This window comes from Triticum dicoccoides, chromosome 2A (assembly GCF_002162155.2).
Source record: "Triticum dicoccoides isolate Atlit2015 ecotype Zavitan chromosome 2A, WEW_v2.0, whole genome shotgun sequence".
NCBI classification, from domain to species: domain Eukaryota; kingdom Viridiplantae; phylum Streptophyta; class Magnoliopsida; order Poales; family Poaceae; genus Triticum; species Triticum dicoccoides.
Window position 1 is genome coordinate 78,698,966 of NC_041382.1, and position 5,806 is coordinate 78,704,771.

Here is a 5,806-nt window from a genome sequence, read left to right on the forward strand (position 1 = left end):
GAGGTTCAGCTTTCTCAATAACCCGATGAATTACGCTAGAAGCTGACTAGGTCTGGAGTATTCACTGTTAAATCAATGTATATTGAAGTTATTAATTCGAGCTCCATTCCTACCTCCAAGCATGTTTGGGCTGTCAAGGTTCCTTTAAAAATAAAAGTGTTTATGTGGTTTGTCCATAAACAAGTTATTTTAACAAAGGACAACTTGATAAAGCGTAATTGGATAGGAACTACTAGGTGTAGTTTCTGTGATCGGGATGAAACGATTAAACACCTCTTTTTTGATTGCCCGTTGGCCAAAGTCCTTTGGCGGACGGTTCACATTGTGTTTAATATTACTCCACTGAATTCTGTCAACACGTTATTTGGAACATGGCTTAATGGAATTGAGTCTGACTTAGAGAGACATATTCGTGTTGGAGTTTGCGCTTTGCTGTGGACTATCTGGAATTGCAGAAATGATTTGGTTTTTAACAGAATATCACGTATTCACTTTTTGCAGGTTATTTTCTGAGCCACGGCAGTGATCCTTTCGTGGTCGCTACTCATTCCGATGGAGGCCAGGGAGCATTTGGTTACTGGATCTGTCCATTGGGAGATGATAGCTCGGGATATCTTCAACCGGTTTGGATGGCGGTCATGTAATAGGATAGGAAATTAGTTTACCTATCTATCTTTAGCCAGCCGGTTGTGGCATCTTTTCTTGGCTAGTCTGTGTATCTAGCCCATTTTGGCTCTGTGTGAGCTATCTTTTCAGTTTTTCCAGTTGGAGACTTTGAAACTTGTTGGATCTTTTATTTGGTTAATAAGATGGCCGTATGCATCTTTCTGATGCAGAGGCCGGGGCAACCCCCCTTTTCGAAAAAAATGCGTCAAATCTATATGCGTGTATGTTATAGAGACTTTAGTCAAGGAAACCATGCATTAAGAGTGCAGCACAAAGGCGCGCTAGACATGGAGATGGGAGCAAAAACACCACCATCGCCACATTTGGGGCAGGTATTTAACACAATACAGTAGCATCGATCTGACAATTTGCTTGTTCTAACGGTGATTCTGATCAGTGGGACCTGTTTATCACGCCCATAATACAAATCACAATAACCAATGAATACCTAATTAAGTGCTAGAAAATATATTAAGCATGACCCTCTCACTCCTCCAAGTGATTAGTTCCACATTAAGAACCAAAATCTGATGGTATATTTAATGTAGGCAGTATGCATAGTTATATTTGCATATTCACAAAACAACAAGCCTTACAATAAGAAAATTCTGATTTTTTATATTGGTCAAACGAACTGAAAAAAAGGAGGGAGTAGCTCAAAAGCAAACAACAAAGACAACCTTAAGACCAGCCAAGGAGTCGGGGTGCCGGGGAGCAACCTCGCCGGCCCTCTTTGGTCATCGAGGGAACCCAACAACATGACCCCGAGCTCGCCGTCCCGCTTCAAACTTGCACAGTGAATGTCAAACCTCAGGAGCCTCCATCGCATAATACTTTGACCTTATCTAAATAATGGTATTGTTCATTTGTAAAATCTCCTTTCTTGTTAAGGACAATCAAGCTCCTCTCATCTAACTTTTGACTCTTAATATGTAATTTGAACTCATTCAACTTCAATATTAGAATCGTTGTTTTTTTTTGGGAAATCAAAAACCTACATTAATTCATAAGAAGTGATTGCAATTCCCCCCAAAAAGGGTGGGTTGGGGTTACAATAACGCCCCATATTGCACATGCCACTCAGGGAGAGGGCACGTAGAGGACCACACCTCGAAGCTCCACTGCCGCCGACCACCATTGACCAGGACACACTACTAAGCACCAATGATGGGAATGATACTGGCAATCCGAAAGTGGGCGAAGACATCTTTGTCTACTAGCCTCTGGAAATAGAGGATCAAAAGCTCACCAATGCCATAGATTTTGTAGAACTACATACGCTAACGAGAGGGGAGCCCCTAGAACGGGAGGTGGCCTCCTTGTGGAAGATGAAGCAACACCGGATAATCGAGCTAACCAGGGCATCGAGTGATATAAAATTGTGGAAATGATGGAATACAATAGACATCATTTGGGAATAATTATGAATCTTGTCTTTGTAGTACACGAGTGAAGGATTTAGTAACCCATCTCATGAGTTCTGTTAAGTTTCTGTGTGAATGATTTTTTCAAGTTTTGGGTGAGATGTCGATGGAAGGAGAATAATAAGCGGCAAGACCCTAAGCTTGGGGATGCCCAAAGCTCCCAAAGGTAATATCTAAGGAATATTCATGCGTCTATGCTTGGAGATGCCTAGAAGGCATCCCCTCATTCGTCTTCAACACTATTGGTATATGTTGGGGATATAATTATGTACGTAAGCCGGCCAGGAGGGGTCGGGTTACGCAAAGAGAAGCCCATCTGAAGCCCAAGACCAAGATGTGAAGATGGCGGTTCAGTAAAGGGTCTAAAGGCCCACAGACGATTTAGGGCCCATGGTGATAAGCCACCATGAGGGTGCAACTTGTATTGTAAGGTAGAAATAACTAGTCACCGAACCGGACACTGTTTATGAGCCAGCCGGGACTCTGTAAGCCGTAGGGCGTCAACCCGTGTATATAAGGGGACGACCCGCTGGCGGCTTAGGGACAAGAAACAAGAGATCAAGAACCGGGCATAGCGTATCTCGCTCCCTGGTCATCGAAACCTCAAGCAATTCCAACCCAACTAGACGTAGGCCTTCCTTCACCATAAGGGGCTGAACTAGTATAAACCTCACGTGTCCTTTGTCCTGATTAACCCCTTTAAGCTTCCTAGTTGCGATGGCTCCACGATCAAGTCCTTGCAAGAGGACATCTGTCGTGACAATTCCACGACAGTTGGTGCCCACCATGGGGCTAGTGCACGGTGGATTCGAATTCTTGAAGGGAAGCTTCGAAGGGCTCAAGGGATACGCAGTTGGCCGGATGACCAAGAGTCGTCGCGGCAAGATCTATATCGACGATGAAGGTTGGGGCCCCGACGCCGGTTAAATTGAGTACGGCTACCGGGTCCCCTTTGGCGGAATTCACGTCTTCATCGACCGGATTGGTGAGTCGGGCCCTGAGCCGGACAGCTGCACCGACCTCGTCGAGACGGCTCAGCGTGCGAAACCCGCCCAAGCTCAACCTGTCGTGAAGCGTGCCTTTGTGGGTTGCATCCATGGAGGTGAACTTCCTGAAGGATCTGAAGGTGATGGTGAGCCGGCCATCCTCTCTGACGATGATTCATCCGCCGGCTCAACAGATTCGTTGTATCAAGTTCAAGATGGCGTGCTTGGGGGTTGTTTCGATGGCAGCACTATTCCGGACCTCTTAGAGTCGCCAAACCAGGCAGGAGTCTTCATGGCTGGTACTCAACCCGGCCAAAATTCTACGGCTTCAACGGCGATAACGTCCGGGTTAGGAGCAGCCAGGGCAGGAGGCCCCGTGCGCTCACCGGCTCAGGTGTTGATGGATCTCATGGATAAGCTTACGGCTTTGTTAACTGTTACAGTCATCCCTGCGAACCAATCTGAGCATGAGGCTGAGGTGGCACAGGTTCGCGACGAGATCGCCCGGGTCAAGGAAACCTTAGCAGCTGAGGACGCTAGATTAGCAGCAGAGCGGGCGGCTTTGGACGTACGGGCGCAGCAACTTCAGGCAGAGGCCTTGCAGCTCACGTTGAGCCTAAACACATCTGATGAGGTAATGAGGAGGAGACATCAGAAAACTCAGTCCCGTTTACCTCAGAATTATGATCCTCGGAATCTCTTTGCTACACCCGGGGCCGGCCCAAGTAACCCCCCAGGTGTGAATCAGCTTATTACATCCAGAGCGGGAGGTCCAGTCCGGCCTCAGGGGATGGCACCGCCTCACAGCAATATGGCACCGCCCAATTACGTACCAATACCGCAGGGTCACTTCTCCAGCCCCATGGAGAACTTAATCGCAGCATCAGCATGTTTGGCGGCTCTCCCGGTAGATGGGGATGATCCGACAGCGGTGGAAACCCGGAAGATCAAAGAACTTGTCCAAACAGCCCTGGCTCAGCAAGAAACCTACTCCTACAGCCGGGATAGGATTCACTCGACTCCTCCGCCCTGGTTAGCTCCGCCTCATCAAAATCAGAGCCCGAGTTATAGTAGACACATAGAGTCAGAGGCCTTGTCAAGTAACGCTCAGCGCCAGAACCAGCCCGGCGGGTATAACCCGGTTCAGGATCGGATACGTCAGGAGGACAAGCGGGCGGCTCAGCTGGCGGCTCAACTAGCAGCCCAACAGAACTCACCGGCTTACCCGACGACTTCCGTTGAAGCAGGAGTTGCTACTAGAACCGGAGGAGTTCCTTGTCTGGTACTGGCTCTACGTAATGTACGTCTGCCCAAGGATTCCAAGGGGCCTCGGAAGGTGCCGAATTATACGGCCGATTTACAGCCTGGGGCATGGATTGAAAGTTATGAGATGGCTATGGAGCTGCTAGAGGTTAGTGATGAGGCGATGGCTAAATATTTCACCATGATGCTGGACGAAACCGCCCGTTCTTGGTTAAAGGGTTTGCCACCCAACTCCATTAGTTCATGGGTGGAGCTAAAAGCCCGTTTCATCCAGAACTTCAAAGATACTTGCAAGCAGTCTATGTCAATTGTGGATCTGACAAATTGTAAGCAGGAAGAAGGTGAATCTATGACTCATTGGGTGCGCCGGGTCAAGGATATAATACATTCATCTGACAAGATGGATGCCGGCTTAGCAGTTCTCATGCTGGAGAAGAATTGCCGCTTTGAGCCTCTAAGACAGAAGCTGGGGCGCCTTAAGCGTGATTGCAATGATATGGGGACGCTGATGGCGGCTTTAGTCAAGTATGCCGATTCTGATAGTACCAAGGATCCCGCGTCTGATGAGGAAAAGACAGGGAAGGGAAAGAAGAACGGTAATGGAAAGGGTCAGCAGCATAACCCGGCGAGTCAAGGAGGCAATAAGCGTAAGGCGGACAGTAACCCGGAATTTGTGGCCAATGCACAGGGTAACAATCAGAAGTGCAAAGGAAAGCCACCCCGGTTTGGTGGGTCAGGTCCGTCTCTCGAGCAACTACTCAATGAACCCTGCCCGAAACACGGCACCCGGGAACGACCAGCGACTCATTTATGGAAGGATTGCACAATCATGAAAGCTTTCGAGAATTCTAACACATTTGATGGCAATCAAGGCCCAGGCGGCGGTTCAGGAGCCGGCGGCTTTCATGGCCCGGGCGGTGGTTCAGGATCCGGTTTTCAGGGAAACCAGGGTGGTTATAATCAACAGCAGTCTGGTCAAGGAGGTCAGCAGCAGCAGCAGCAATCGGGTTATCAGAGCCATCCAAAACAGTTAAACAGTGGGCAGTATCACGTGTTCACCACAAGTTTGTGTAAACGTGATCAGAAAGTTCATAAGAGGGCTGTGAATTCTGTTGAACCGGCAGTCCCTTGTTACTTGAGGTGGTCGGAACAGCCTATTGTCTGGAGCAGGGAGGATCACCCTCCCTGGGTTGATAATTTGGGTCAACTGGCCCTAGTGGTGGCACTGCAAGTTGGTGGTTATAAGTTTACTAAAGTGCTCATGGATGGAGGTAGCAGCATCAACATCCTCTACTACGAGACCTTTCGGTGCATGGGCTTAACTGACAATAATTTAAAGACTTACAACACCGTCTTCCATGGAGTGGTGCCCGGTAAGTCAGCGTATCCTGTGGGGAAGATTGAGCTAGAGGTGGCCTTCGGAGACGAGCATGATTCTAGGGCGGAAAAGTTAACTTTTGAGGTGGT